The sequence below is a fragment of the Solea solea genome, chromosome 11 (genome assembly GCF_958295425.1).
Source record: "Solea solea chromosome 11, fSolSol10.1, whole genome shotgun sequence".
In the NCBI taxonomy this organism is placed as follows: domain Eukaryota; kingdom Metazoa; phylum Chordata; class Actinopteri; order Pleuronectiformes; family Soleidae; genus Solea; species Solea solea.
The window spans coordinates 16,592,510-16,608,678 of record NC_081144.1 but is presented as its reverse complement, the minus strand read 5'-3'; the positions used below and the strand labels follow the sequence as shown (position 1 = coordinate 16,608,678).

General features: G+C 39.8%; 1 long non-coding RNA gene across 1 annotated transcript in view; it reads left to right on the top strand.

The window, feature by feature from the left end:
- LOC131468576 (uncharacterized) overlaps positions 1-15,537 on the top strand; it is a 90,876-nt gene extending 75,339 nt beyond the window's left edge. The window contains exon 4 of the long non-coding RNA XR_009241725.1: positions 15,445-15,537. This is a non-coding gene — a long non-coding RNA (uncharacterized LOC131468576). The remainder of the gene's footprint in view (positions 1-15,444) is intronic.
- Positions 15,538-16,169: the final 632 nt, after the last annotated feature.

Here is a 16,169-nt window from a genome sequence, read left to right as displayed (position 1 = left end):
GGCATAAAATGAATGCTGCTGTCGCGACTGTCATCCGCACAGTTTCATCCTCACTGTAGTTTCATTTGAATTTGAATGACAGCAATAATACACATTTGTTTTGTCTTCATTTTGCTGTAACGTGGGCTTGAACCTTCAGATTTTAGTTCTGTTATATCTCAAAGAAAAGAAAATAAGTTCATAACATACAAATCGTGAAAAAAAATATGATTTACTTGCATATCTTTCCCACTCTAAAATCCATTTTTTCTGGAGAGTGTGAATGTGAATGAGGTCATTTTCATACAGATGTTGCCACCACAGAAAGTTTCCATATGTGTGTTGTGTGACTTCATGTCTGCAAGTGAATGTAAAGGAATAACTCGTCGGATGTGTTATAAGGTTATTTACTCCATTAGATTTGCATTTATGATTGATTTCATTCTCATTTGCATCTGTTTTTAAAACTTAAATATGATTTAAAAGATACAGTATGTTGATCTGAACTCTCCTTTGTTTTCAGATAACATCTCTCTTTAATTTATAATTCACTGCAGTTTTTTTTTTCCCAGAATCCAACTGGTTTTGTGTCCTGCGGTAGAAGGAACAAAGCCAAAGTCGAGAAAGAAGAAGATCTTCTTTCTCGATTTACTGCCAAACACCTGCACATGCACATAAACACTCAAACATACATTATATCTCCCACCCATAACACAAGTCCTACGAGTCCCACCTTATTTTTAATGGATTCCACTCCGCACAAACATTTTCTTACCATCATAAAGTGGAAACTTGGCTCCTTAAGAAGATGCAATCACAGGAATGAATGCACAGACATGCACAACCAGATACAGCTTCATCCTGGGTTTAATCCCAGTTGAGTAACCTCTCATGTCTTCACCTTCCTCCCCCACATCTAAATCATCCACCTTTCTCCCTTCTTCTCTCCCGTCTGTGACCTCTCAGTTGGTTTCCAGTGGAATCCATAAAGCAGCCGAGGAGGAGAAAAACTACCAGTGACAACCTTATCAACAGTCTTTATAGTTTGATGGGAGCTGAGTTCCTGTACCTCGCATTCCTTAACACATGAATTTGAAATTCATACTCATTTAAGTGCAGTATGCATTGTGGTTGACGGTGATTTAGAACTCAGTTGAGTCATAGGAATTCCATGTCCGTAGTTTTATGTTAAAAACAACCTAAGTGGTCGTCACATGTAGAATTTGACATCACAAGACTCTAAATCTTGTGTCTAAGAATCTAAGTTTGTCTACTGGTCATTATTAGTGGTTGTTTCGCCCATTAACAGGTGCATTATCATGCTTTTCTTCCATTCTAATCAAAGTTACTCACACAGCACATGCAAGTGACAGTTTGCTGCATATACACATAAGAAACACCTTTATTCGCTGTATATTTAAAAGAAATGAAACTATGGGTCATAAGCAGGAATTACCACTCATATGTATGTGTTTTAAATAGACGCCCTCCACTAGTATATAAATAACAGCAACCTGGTACCTTGGGTGTGTCACCATCAAGTGAAGTTTTGCTTGTAGTTTTTTCAGCACAGTTGCCTCACACACTCACACACACACACACACACATAGTCCTCCTTCTCCACTTTGACAGTAATGATGGATATCTTCAAGGATAGAGGGAATCAACAAATAAACATCTGGCACCGTGATCTATGGGTCAAGAGGTTAGACCATGGCCAATGTCTGTGTGTGTGTGTGTGTGTGTGTGTGTGTGTGTGTGTGTGTGTGTGTTAATGACTCCATCATACTGATCAGACACATTACGGGATTATGACCTCCAGCTCAAGGTCTTGACCTTGGCATGCTGTAGGACTCACCCCACAATCATCACTTTGTCCTCGCAGAGTGGACACACGACCAGACTGTTTATTTTAATTTGATGATTATTGTTTGTTTTTTTTGCTTCGGTAGATGTAAACAGTGATAGGAGGCCAGAGAGCGCCACTGGGAGACGGTGTGTCTGTCTGTGGAGTGTGGATGCCTTGCATTGTGGATGGTGAGTGATGTGCTGTGAGGTACATTTTTAGCTCAAGAGAAGAAGACGTGGTCAGTCATGGCGTGTGGAGCTGAAGGTGTTTCTGGAAGGTCAGGACTGATAGTGAAATTAAGTATGGCACTATGCAGTTATTATGATTAAGAATATTATAAGATTGGAGTTTAGAGAATACATCATATCATCCTCAAGGGAAGTACAGTATTGATAAACGGGTGGAGTAATACACAGATACAACTTAATCTACGGCATGATTTTGACTGCAAGCTCTGCTGCAGACAACACACACAATCTGCTCTCCTCTCATAATTTAACAATCCCTAAGGATTATTATTAGAAAAATAATGAAAAAGTTAACTGAAACACAAGACACAATAAAAAGAATTAACATGTAGAGTCCCGTGTTTAAAGAAAACATCATGGTGATTCACTGTTTGTATTCATTAGCACAGATTAAAGAGGTAAAAATGACTGCATTTCAGTAATTAGTTGTTAAAGTCTTAGTTTTATACAGCTATACATATATATATATAGATATATATAGATATAATTATTTTACAGTCACACATGGAGATTTTCACCATCAGATGAGAAATAGCAATTTCTTTCTTATTAAATAATATTTCACTTTTTTTTCAGTGCTTGTGCGTTTATATAATTTTTTTAAAACTGTGAGCTACTGGCACTTAGTTCTGTTGTTAATGGGCAGTGATGTCACCTGTTTGCCTTTGGTGTATTTTAGTCTGGAAGTTACATTTCCAAAACTAACAACTTAAGTGGACTGACTGAAATAATATTTTTCCGGGTTGCATATCACATTTTTCAATCCTAAACTTGCAAGCAGTGAACACACACACACACACACGCACACTCACACACACACGCAGACACAACACACAGCACAGCCAGAGTTTCCTGGGCCAACAAAATCAAACTATTGACAAAAAAAAACATTCAATTTAGATTACACTTTTCACTTTCAATTAAATATAAAAATAGGAGCCAAATCTGTAACGTTTCCTGTCATATACATACATTTTGCCTTGAATCTGATAAACACCAGCCTCCCTCCTGCTGCGGTTACACTCCACACTTTAGAGGTGGGCCGTGTAATTTACCATAACCCTTGCTGCGTAATGCTTTTCAAAACTATGACACAAGAAAAACAAGGTGCTACCTTTTAGATTTATGACACACTGAATTTCTCTCTCTTATATTCGTCAGTCCATCAGTGTCAGGACTGAACAACATTTTCACCAGGGGCATAAAACAACTTAATCCATGTTTAATGTGTAAATTTATATATATACATTTTTTTTAAGTGAAAATATTGTCTAGTTTCTACCACAGGCATTACATAATAATAATACTATAGTATAATCATTTTAATCACATGAGTCTCTCCGTGTGAAACAATGTTTTTAAAAGACATGTTATAAGATAAAGAAAACTGACATATTTTCCTTATCTGTCCTATCATGTTTCTCCCCCTCAGAGACATTGTAGTTTGAGGAGCAACTTTTTAATTTGTCAAATTATATTAAAATTGTAATATTTCGATACAAACAGAAACGTAAAAAAAAGAGTGTCTCAGACATACATAAATTAAAACGCGTGCAAAAGTATCCCTGACTCTGTATACACAATGTTTTAAACCACATGTGGATTTACTGATGCAAATATCACATTGAACTAGAAATAGATAAAACATGTTGCCCCAGATAAATGTGCAGGTTTGTCCTGTGGTTAGCACGATATAAAAGAAAGAGCAGAGCATTAAACAGCAGTAAAAGTCCAAATGCTCCACAGACTCATGAAGTATAGCAGTTTCTGACGATAATCTAATGTAGAAATTAAACTCCTCCTCTACATGATTCACTTTCCCACCCTGCTCTGACTTTATTCTCGGTTCTTCTAAGCACTTCTTCTATAAAAGTCTTTCTGCTTCACTGACGCTCATCCGAGCGCCTCAGACTTTCCTTTCCTCTTTAAAGCCGACACCGACTTTCCTTGTGACAGACTGAGCCAGTGGATTCTATGGAGCATGCTCAGTGGAGCCCAATTACAGCCCCGTTGGCTTCTGCCTTGGGAATCACAGTTTCACTTAAAAGGGAAAAAAAAAAATCTTAAAGCCCAGCTCAGTGTAACTCAACCTGAAGTTGTCGCTTCTATTATTTCCAGGCAAGTTTGGACCTTTTTTGGGGATTTTGTCTCAGGTTCTTTGTCACAGGGATTTAGAAAAAACGATAAAATTGGCACCTCTGTTTCCAGATTTATGGAAACAACCATTGATCATAGCCACAGTGCCTTAATCATAGATCCTTTTATATTCATAATGTATAAATCCATTTTTTTTCCCTTCATGTCAAAGGGAAAAGCTGGGACACAACCGCTGTATTATACCACAGCTGGCAGTATTCTCCTGAAAAAACTCGATTTGACAGATTTCTGGCTAAAAAAGATGCACCACATTTGACTTTGAATGCGGCTCACAGTCCACACACTTGTGTGACACTGATGGGCAGAGAGAAGGCCAAGTTCAACATAAGTCAGTGAACATTTACCTTTGTTTTACTTTCAAAGAGTTCAATAATTCAGTGAGACATATATTCTGATTCATGATTGCTTTTTTTTTTTCCCCTGGAAACCATCTCACCTATCATGGAACTAACCGAACAGACCAAAAGAACCATGACTCATCCATGCTGAGCCTGGTACGTTTGCCTTTAGACATTTAGGCAGCAGTGGTCGAGGACCAATGCTGCCTGAGCTTAACGTTTGGCTCAGCTGCTCAACGTGTACCATTTATGACACAGGTATCTGGAAACTAAAAATATAGTTTTTACATCCTGCGGGCCGGATTGGACCCTCTGGAGTGCCTGTTCTGGTCCGCGGACCACACATTTGTGACACCCCTGATCTAAGCCAACCTGGTTTTCCAGAACAATGTCGATATTGTACTAAATACTTAATTTGTGCATCATCCTGTACGGGCAGGAAAAAAACATTTGTAAAGTAGAACCAAAGTCAGAAACAATCTCTTTTAAACAATTGAAATGCATTTAATATAATATAATGTAAATATCCTGTCCTCCAGTACTGACGTGTCATCTCATCCAAAGAGCACGTCTAACTAACTTAAAAGTTCTTTAGTATTTAAGGGAGAAATTCTCACTCAGAGGTAGAGAGAGAGGACGGCTGTGTTGTGCAACATGCTGATGTGCCCGCCAAGCAACAGTCCACAGTCCACAAGACAAGGTCGAGATCAAACTTTTTTCTTCTTTTTTTTTTTTATCCTGCACTACATTGTGTGTTTTTCATGGATATGATGGTGTTATGGGGACATCCCAGTGTGTCTCTGAGACAGTGTGATGTTGACTCTGTAAGGAAATATCACAAACAATTAATTAGACAATAATCAGATTAGCCAGAAAATTAATAATTAAGATTTAGCTTTGCGCTTGAGTGAAAGTTGAAGTATGAACTATAATTTTAAACTTCTCAAACAACAATAAACACTTATAAACATTCAAATGCATACACATTATATTAATTGATAATGAACCTTTGATAAAACCATGATATATGTTGATTGAATTATAGCCCAGGCCTGAAATTGTGTTTTTTGTAATGTTTTTTTCTGAAATACAACTGAAAATGCAGTTCTGTTGTGTGAGAACATATTTACTTTAGGACACAAAAGATTGTCTTTCCACTCTGCTTTTAGGCCAATCTGTAATTTGTACTTCTTGGTGCTTAAAGTTTATCTCCTTATCTCCTGTTGTCTTCATCACCGCCAGCCTCTCGATGACCTCATTCATCTCCTGCCTCCCCTCCTTTCATCACACACTGGCTCTCCGTCACTGGTGTCTTCAGTGTTTCCTTCCTTCCTCTGTTCCTCTTTTCCTCCCCTCTCCCTTTCATCTCAACGTATTTTTTCCCCTCTGTCCAATATTCACCAGCTCTGTCTGCACACACACACACACACACACACACACACACAAACATACAAACATACACACGTGCAGAGCATTTTAAAAATGTGCACATCACAGAGTCTATGAAAACCAGCATGGATACATTTTTACTGCTGCTGAATAGCCTGAGTGGCAGTCATAAGGTTTTCTTCAAGCATGGTGAAAGCTTATAGCTTCACGGTTTACTCTACAGTATGTTTCTGTTGCTGATTTGATCTTTTCTCTAACTTTGGATCGGAAAACATTTGGTTTCCTTTATTCCTTTTTTTAGTTTGTCCCAATTTTTCTTTTTTACGAAAGTTTATTTCTGGGTACTGCATGTTCCTTTTCTCCTTTTTTCATTGTCAAAACCACAACGTGCAGTGCATACATACATCAGTGGCTGATGAGTAGTGAACTAGTGCAGAATGAACATCACAATAGACCTCGTTTACTTTTGTTGACATTCTTGTCATATTTTTTTTTTTTATCTCTGATCTTTGTCTGTGATCTTTGTGCTTCACGTGTTACTAATCTATTAGAACTTGGATGCATTAAACCAACGTGTGTGTGCGTCTGTGTGTGTGTGCGTGCTTCCCTTCACACATCCAGACTCTGAAACTGAGATGGTAAAAAAAAAAAAAAAAAGATTCTTTCCCATTATGAGAACCTAAACCCTCAGTGATTTACAATCGGTGTCTGGTCCAATTACCTTTTCCACATCAGCACTTCACGTTCTTTCCCTCTCACACGCACATGCTCCTCAAGCTTTACTGCACCTCTCAGCACACCTGAGAGGCCTAGGTCACAAGGTTTATGGCTCGAGGTAAAGAAAGGGTGGTGAGGGGCATGGCAGAGGTGGAGAACATGAGATAAAACGGGATGGAAGTAAAACGGAGAATTGAGAGGGGAAAGAGAAGAGATAAAGCAAAGGAGGTGTTTGCATAGGGACAGTTGGGGTGAGGATGTAGTGGAGATGAAGATTTAGAATGATTTAGATTTAGAAGTGATGGCAGTGAGATGCGATGGTTTTCTGAGACACAGAAAGACTTTTAGTGGCATCCCTGCTCGTATACAGAATGTTTACTCTTTTCCCTCTAAAACACTTTTAATGACTCGCTGTGGGGGCCAAAGGGCTGAGACCAGGTCTTCATTTAAGGGGGTAAGTGTTCCCTGACCCAAACTTGAGGTTAAACTTGAATTCTGTTGGTGTGCAGAACTGGTGACAGAAGATTGAAGAATCTCAGAGAAAATCAGCGTGAAGAAAGTTTCATGCAGGCCCATAATGTCAGACTAACATCTTTTTATATTTCTGATTCAATGGAGGGTCAGCTACCTTTACCCTGCTGCTTTCAGAGATTCCCACCACTAAGCATACCGTATTACATACTATTATACAGTAACTCCAGCGAATTAGAATAGTTTCAAATATGTAGGTAAATAATTACGTCAATCCCTCAGTATCCCTTTTCTGCACCAGGTTTCCAGAATGAAATTAAAAGTGTAACTATGGTAAAGGCTTTATTGGCTTCACCTATGGTCAAACTTTACTCTGCAGTTCATATCCTACACTGAGATAATCAGAGTTTTATATTTTTTCCTCAGTGGTTTTAAAAAGATTGGCGATAAAAGGATTGATGAAACATGGTTGCAGTGTCACTGTAGCACATGCACTGGCCTTTAGTCGAAGGTAACAATGTGCCTGAAACTCATAGTGCAAATTATGCAACCAGTTAACATAGCATGAAAAAACTTTTTGATGGAACTTTTTTCCTTAATTAGTGGTTTTAAACTCCCATAAACACACATGAAGGTTTTTTTAATGGCTCTTTCTTAGCAAAACAAGTTTCACTGTTGTATTTAATGACGTTGGTTTTATCCATCGAAACATGAACGTGTGATTTAATGAGCCGCCTTATCCACATAAACACAAACGTGTTTTTAATGGCAGGTTTTAACTGTATAAATATGCGTTTGTTTTCTTTGCGGTTCTGACACTTCTGCTGGTGCTGCCACCCCTGATGAAGCACAGGCTATCCCTTTAATCCCTCACAGCCCACCACCTCACCTTGAAGTCTGGCTTTTATAGTATAGCAAACATAACTTACGCCCACCAACTCTTAATGTGTTCTTCTTGTGAATGAAGCCTCTTTAATCCCCTTCAGAAGGTCATGTGATGAAGTGGAGCTGCTCAGTCTCCGTCTTCATACACTCACACAAGCAACACACGCAGATAAAAACCACCGTCCGTATGCACGACCGACCATCACGGCCCACAGGGAACTACGTCTGCTCTAAATTATGTTTGTATGCAACCAGTGTGCATTAGTGCTTAAGGTTTGAAGTGGTGTGATGCTCATATGGAGCCATGGAGAGAGGTGAGGTTGAAAGACAGTGTTTTGCATCTTCTCTTACTCTGAACACACCAATGTGTTTCTTAGTGAAGCTACAACATATATATTACATTACTTTCTTTTATTTCTGGAGCGTTTTCAGATCAATTAACGTATTAAGGGATCTGTGATTCATTAAAGAGTGGCACAGTGGTGGTGGTGGTTAGCACTTTTGCCACACAGTACGATGGAAGAAGAAGCCTTTCTTTGTAGACTTTGCATGTCCAAGGTGTGCCGGGGTTTTGGGTACGTCCATCCTGCTCCACTTTCATTTAAACACACAGAAATCTGCCAAAGGTGTGTCTTGAGTGTGGATTTAAAGGTGTGAAGGGAGTCAGTGTTGCGGATGTCGTGCGGGAGAGTTCCAGAGGAGCCCTGGACCCCATGGGACCTAGACGGGCAGAGGGTATAGTGACTTGGAAAGCAGCTGATGATCTGAGAGAATGAGAGAGAGTGTGAGGATGAAGGAGGTCAGAAAGGTAGGAGGGGGAGAAGATTGTGGAGAGTTCTGAAGGTGAGAAGGAGGATCTTGTATTCGGTATGTGACAGGGAGCCAGTGAGGATGTTGGAGGATGGTGGTCTATGGAGGTCTATGGAGGGGGTTCTACTGATGATGGCTGCTGAGTTTTGGACCAGTTGGAGCTTTCGGAGGGATTTGTGCGAGAGACCAAAGAGGAATTTTCTATTAGGTAAACTGGTACCTGGTACTTAGTAGCTAGTATTAGGGACAGCACTGCTGAAAGCCGGCAATCTTGAGCCGAATCAAAACCCGTATTTCAGTTCAGTAACTGTGTCATGCAGGAAGCACTGAGCTAATCTTTTTTCTTTAACTCGTCACTAGTTTGTGTATTTTTGTCGCGTATAAAACAATGTCACGGCAGTTTCGTGCAGCAGTACGATTACAACCCCGCTGAGGAGGTACTATAGTAATGGAAAATAACGACATGCCTGGTACCCAAGACGCATAGTCGTGCCGTGCGGAGTCGTGCTAGAATTGTATAGTGGAAAAGTGCCATATGTTGGCCCTGTGATAGGCTAGTCACCTGTATCCATCACTTATCTTAATGCTTTAACCTCCACATGAGGGTCATGGGGCTGCTGGAACCGCTCCCTGCTGACATTGGGTGAAAGGCGGGATACACCCTGGACAGTTCGCCATCGCAGGACAGACATACAGAAAAAAACAAACCTTCATTCTCACATTCACACCTACATTCAATTTAGTGTGTTCAATTAACCTCTGCATGTTTTTGGAAACAGGAGTACCTGGACAGAACCCACATGCACACAGGGAGAACATGCAAACTTTACACAGAAAGGCCTTTGGTTGAACCAGGATTTGAACCGGTGAACGTCTTTCTGTGAGCCCCTGTCATTTATTAATAATACATGATTACTGAACGCAGATAGCTGAAGCTTATCTTTTAGAAGAATTGTAAGCACATGTAATTTGTGGACCTTTGTAGTCATAGTTGACAACGTGTACATTATGAAAAATAATGTTTCAATTATTTTTCTACAGCACAGTTTTGTTCCAGTGTAATAACTGCATAGATGCTGCACAGTAAACGTTAAAAAGAGCATGCAGCAGCACTCAGTGAAGATAAATAGATGCAGCACAGTGCAGCTGTAAAAGTGGCTCCAGGTCTGCGTTTGATGCAGAGCACACAGTAACCTGGGACACTAAACAAACACCAGCAGTGTCAGAGGTCTGGAGCCTCTGAGCTTGAATTAGAGTCAATGAGATCTGAACTGGAGCAGATTGATTTCGCAGGTTTACAGAGGTTGATTTTCCTCTACAGGTTTTGGATTTACGAACATCACTTTACAAGCTCAAGAACGTATTGACCCTAATTTGATCCTATAGGCACCCATTTATAAAAGCTGTGTTTGGGGATTTACAGTATCTTACAGTGTCGTAGCGTCATGGTAGGCACATATTTTTCCACTCATTTTTGTGGCATTATTTAAAAGGAAGCATAAATTGTGGTGTGTGTGCACACACTTAGGCAAATGCATTTCAGCCGATACACCTCGTATTATTTACACATATATTATTCCCATAATTGCTCATGCACACACACACTCGGACCAGTTTTGGTGAACTGACTCTCAAGGTACACCATACACACACAAAGACTGTCACCTTCCCACCTGCATATCAATTTTTGAAGTGTATTTTTCTAATGAAATAGGAAACCACAGCATTTTACAGTTGCTGCTCCGACGACTTGTGGAACACAAACAATATGCTTACACAGTGTATGAATGAATGTACACACCCATGCACATGAATAATTCCATTGTGTAGGAAAATGTCCATAAATGGACGGACTGATCGAACCATGAACCTTGAATGAACCCGTCTGTCCTTGGTTTTGCACTTTCAGTGCCAAAGCAACCAGTGTGATGCGAGCCATGTGAGCACAGTCTTTTGATCATTGGCACGAGGAGGCACAACTGAGTTCTATGAGTGCAGTATTAGTACATTTATAATCTTCTTATGGGAGAAAATCCAGATCTACTGTTTAAAGGACATTATGCACGTATTTTTGAGGTCACTGCATTTATTTTTATTTGCCTCCACAGAATTATGACCAAAAAAATGGCATTGTCCACTCTTCCCAACAAGTCAACATCAAAGAGCAAAATGCTATTTGTTGCCAAAGGCTGCAAAATAAAGATGACCAGAGGAAAGCATACACACAGAGCGACATGTAGATATTTTAGTTCCTGATGTGAGAAGTCTTAAATCACAAAGCAATGGTGCAGAGAGGCACCATGGTGTGCACAGGAGTAGGACTGGCACACACACACACACACACACACGGAGCGAGTGTTCATACAATTCATTCCACAAGCTCAGTCCAGTGGTGGGTCTGCAGACTCCCTGGGGACTGAACAGATTAGCCTTGACCAAAGCCACTAATCCCTTCACACACACACACACACAATTTATCTTTCTATCGATTTATCAGTATATCTATTTTCCCAGTTTGATCTTGCACAATAACATTAGAAAACATAGTGCTTCCAAAAGGTGTTTCCAATGTCACCTTTCTCATCCACCAAAAAACGCACACTTCTTGACAATGGCTTCTTTGTTGTAACATCTTCAAAGCGAAACAAGTTTCTCAGAGGGAACGTTTTAAAATCAGTGAATCACTGAACAAACAAATGGGAAATACCTCATATTCATCATGTGTCTCTGACCCAGAACTTGGATAATTGTTCTCTAATAGAACAAGGTTCTCTTAAGGTCATTGAGGTCTTTGAAGAGGGAGGATTTAAAGTAGCACTCAAATGTTTGGACCAGGGAAGTAAGTGGGACATTGGCAGGCGGCGAAAAAGAAACTCTAAACTCAAGAGAGCAAAACTGCAACACCAGGTTTTGGAGAATATCTTTGTATCACATCGTGCAGCTTCAGCCCTCTTGCGCCCCTTTTTGCTTACGCATCTCTCAAGGTTATTCATGGGAATGATATTAATATTATTAATTAGTATTTCGTGCGCACGTTACACATATTCTGTGGCCATGAAGTAGAGTTTTTTTCCTCAATGTCATGTCTGGCGCTCCGTAGATTGTAAGCATAATCAATGTCACTTCGACTACTGCTCAATTTTCCTCCAACAAAAACAGCTTTTCTCTAACAAAAACAATTAAAAACTAAATAGGATTTAACACAGCAGGGCTTCAAGGCCTGCCGCCTGAAAACAGCACAATAAAAAATACAAATTCAAATTTCTATTTAAAAAAAAAAAAATGCAGTTAGAGAAAAATGCATTATTCATGTTTAGTTCCTAAAAACTGAGCACACACAACATTAACACCCGGAATTTACTTTTAAAGAAGTGTCTAGTGTATCTGCAAAAAAGGTTTTTGCAGTAGCATTCTAGTAGTCATGAAACAACAGTACCACCATTTGAGTACCAACAAAATGTTTTAACATGGTCACAGTAAGAAACATTGTGGAAAAAAAAAAGAAATGTTCTGTGTAAAACAACACAGGAACAACATTATACGTCATTTAGTTTAACAACATAATATGATCACTCCCTCGCTTCAGCTTTACCACAAGTATCTGATGGTTTCACAGCGGCTAAGCTAAAGTAGACGAGGTCGCAAGGTCAAAGGTTAAAACCACACTGGCTCCTACTGGGAGATTCAGTTTCCCAAGGTGTGTGTGTGTGTGTGTGTGTGAGGGAGAGAGAGAGAGAGTTTATATGCTTTGTATAGCCACTTCAACACACTCCCCCTGCTGACCACCACTTCAATATCCTGTGTGGTGTTAGCTCTGGGATATTTGCTTCTTTGCTTTTGCATTCAAAAGCTTCTGCTCTTATTTACTTTGCCATTCTTTCACTCGTCTCATACTTTCAGTGTATCTCTCATTCATTTATTGTATGTGTTTCTGTGTGAGCATTTCATTGGCATCAATCGGCCTCTCTGTTCTCTACTACTCAATTCATCCACTCAACCCCTGCCAACCTGCTCTCAAAGTCCCCAACACTTATTGGCAGGAAGAGGAAGATGGAGAGAGAGAAAGAGAGAGAGACAGAGAGAAACCTTTAAAGGATTATTGCTTTTAGCTCCTAACGCAAGAAAGGGGATACCCTTCCAATTTTAAAGGATTATCTTTGCGACTCAAAAAATGGACAATGGCCAAAAAGTAGAAAAAAAATCTGACCTTTGGTTTAACATTTACTAACAAGATTTACTGACAAGAAGTGCTACAGGATTATCATCATGTTACATCTCTTTAGTGGCCTGTAGGTGGTCTGTTATTCAACCTCAAGCCACCAGAATTCCTCCCTTCACATGCATTTCCATGAATATGCCGAATGACACGACACGACCTGTCTATGATTGATTGTGAGTCTGAACCTAAGCATGAAGTAGAACTTCAAATCAGCCAAACCATGTAAATGAGCCATGTTCCTTAATTAACTTTTCACGGTGTAACTTGAAACGTGAAACATATCACATTATAACACAATGCTGATCTGTTTTTAGTTTTGCTGGAGTGGCAGTCAAACACTGCCGTAAATATTCACCAACCAGACCAAAATCAACAACTCACTGAGGGCTGGATTCAAAATCACGCAGAAAATCAAGGACTGCAATGATGTCGTGTTCATTTATTTGAGAAATACAAAACCAGGACATAATAATAGTGCTGTCAAGCGATTAAAAAAATTGAGAGATTAATTAATTATGATCTGTAATTAATTAATCTCTTTTTTAATCTCACCAAAAATTGCACACGTGTGGTTTTTACTTTACCCCCCCACTATTATAAAACCATAGAAACCTGCTTCTTGTCGAACTTTTAAGAGACTGTTCTCTGCCAGGAGCAAAAAAAACAACAATACCCCTTTACAATTTCAACAATGAGTAGAGGGAACAGACAATTTCAAGGATAGAATGAAGGAGAAATTAAAAAGAGGGGGAAAAGATTATTATAAAGATAATGGGAGAACTCTTGGTATCCATGGAGGTAAATAATAAGAATCTCATGACAAGGGGCCTCCAGGAAAAGCGGCCCACTTTTCTCTATCCGCCTCCTCTTTTTCTCTTCCACCCTTTCTTTCATTCAACCCCTCCTCCTCTTTTCTCACTGTTGTTTTCATCCGTGCCCCTCTCAGCTGACGATGCCCTTTTCTCCCGTAAAACCCTTCACGCCTTCTCTCGGCCATCAGCACACACATGTATGAGCTGATCGTGGCCTCATTAACATAAGTAAAGAAAAGTCTTTTATTTTAGTTCCTCACAGAGCAGATTCGAGACGGTCAATTAATGATTAAACAGTGACTACAGCCACATGTCTGCCTTTTGACTCTCCTCTATCAGGAATGTCATGAATAAATTGTAAATGACATAAATTAGCTTCACTGAAATCGTGATCTGTCTGGAAGAACATAAATGCTGCTTTTCTCAGTGCTCCTCTCTGATTTGGCACAATTTCAGTAATTCTACGCGTCTCTCAGAAGAAACATAAGCTGCTTATTGCTCATTTATCTGAAACCTCACAGAAAATCACAATGCACAAAGTGAACCAGGAGAATAAAAGGGGGAAAGTAGAGGGTGACAATAAAGGGGGCAGGGAGAATGAGTGGAAGGTGGAAGGGTGGTGAGGTGGAAGATGAAGTGAGCGAGGAGGAGGAGGAACAAGAGGGGGACGAGTGGAGGAAGGGATGGCATAAGATGAAAAATGGGAAAAGGAAGAAAGAGAAGGAGAAGATGAATACATGCATAGAAGGAATGGAGACAAGGAAGAGAAGAAGGAGTAGAAATGGAGATTGAGGAGACTTTGATTTGATTTGAAAAGGTGTTGCGTCATTTTGACCACTGGGGGGCAGAAAAACAATCTCAGGAATTACCACACAATACAGTTGATTTTACTTTCACAACCCTATGGTGTTGCTCTGGTTTAATGCACCGGGTGTGAGTAGTGATGTCACCCATAAGAATTTGAAATCCACACTGTGAAGCCTCCCGATTTTACGATTTGACCTGCGGCACGTACAATTTTGCAAATTCACAGACATCATCTGTAGCCAGGCGACTTTTGGATGACACCAGTTGTGAAATATTATGCTTTATTTCTCTAAATGACTTACATACTGTATGTAAAATGTACATCATGTTCTTTTGAAGAAGACCTGAAACCAGCTATTGAGACCATTTACTCCTCACTTTACTAGCACTGTAAATCAAGTGAAAGGTCGGCTCATTTTCTCATAGACTTCATATGGAGTTCATTTTGCAAATAGCAAAGTCGCCCCCGGCGGCTGTTTAATAATCAGCCAGCGATCCAGATGACAACGTATACTTGTTATATACGGTCTATGGTTGGACATTTTGTACAGATTAGATAGAAACTCACAGAAGGTACATTTTACTCTTATTACTGCTAAGTGAAGACTTATGAATGAAGACGTATACTGTATGAGAAACTGCCTAAACTGTCAGTTTATTATCCACAGAGCTTCATTTCCTTCTGCACACATGTAACGTCCTCCCCTCTGCTTCAACCCGTCTCACTCCCCAACCTCTCCCTCTCTCTCTCTCTCCCCCCCAGATCCCTCTGTTGTAAAGTTCCTTCGGGCTGCTAAGGTGATGATAAGACCATGGGCTCCCTCACCCTCTCTCCTGATTCTGTTCACATCTCTGGTGAGTTTTGAGTTTTTCTCCTGAGATCATGTGATGATTTAAGAGTGTTTAGATTTCCGAACCACAGGCTGACTCTGGAAACATCTGCAACTGCGTGTGTCCTGTCTGTAATGGGGGGGGGGGGGGGGGGTCAATACAACCGCAACCCACATAAACACAAAGAAACACAGAAACCTAAACATATTAGTACATAATTCATCAAGCATTTAGTCTGGTCAGTAGAGGTGGGCAATATGAGCATAAAATGATATTGTGAAAATCTGTCATGATGTTGCAGTGATAGATATTTCAAAATAAATGTGTTGTTATGGAACGATATATACTGTAGTTCACATTAACAATGTATTTATGATACAAACTTAATCTAACAATAACTATACAGAAATAACTTAGAAAGTCGGGGCATCAGACCTGGTGAAAAATGACGTCTATAAGTGGTTTCGGGGAATGCGCATCAAAAAATGAAAGTGGGTGGAGCTAAAAACAGACGCAAAAAACTTGTATTAGGTCATCTGCTGTCGGGTTTTGCGTACATGAACGAAACTTGGTACACACATTCATTATAACTAAAGATTACGTGATACTTGATACTAACCCGGACTACACGAGTTTGAGACCTCTGATGTTAGGGAA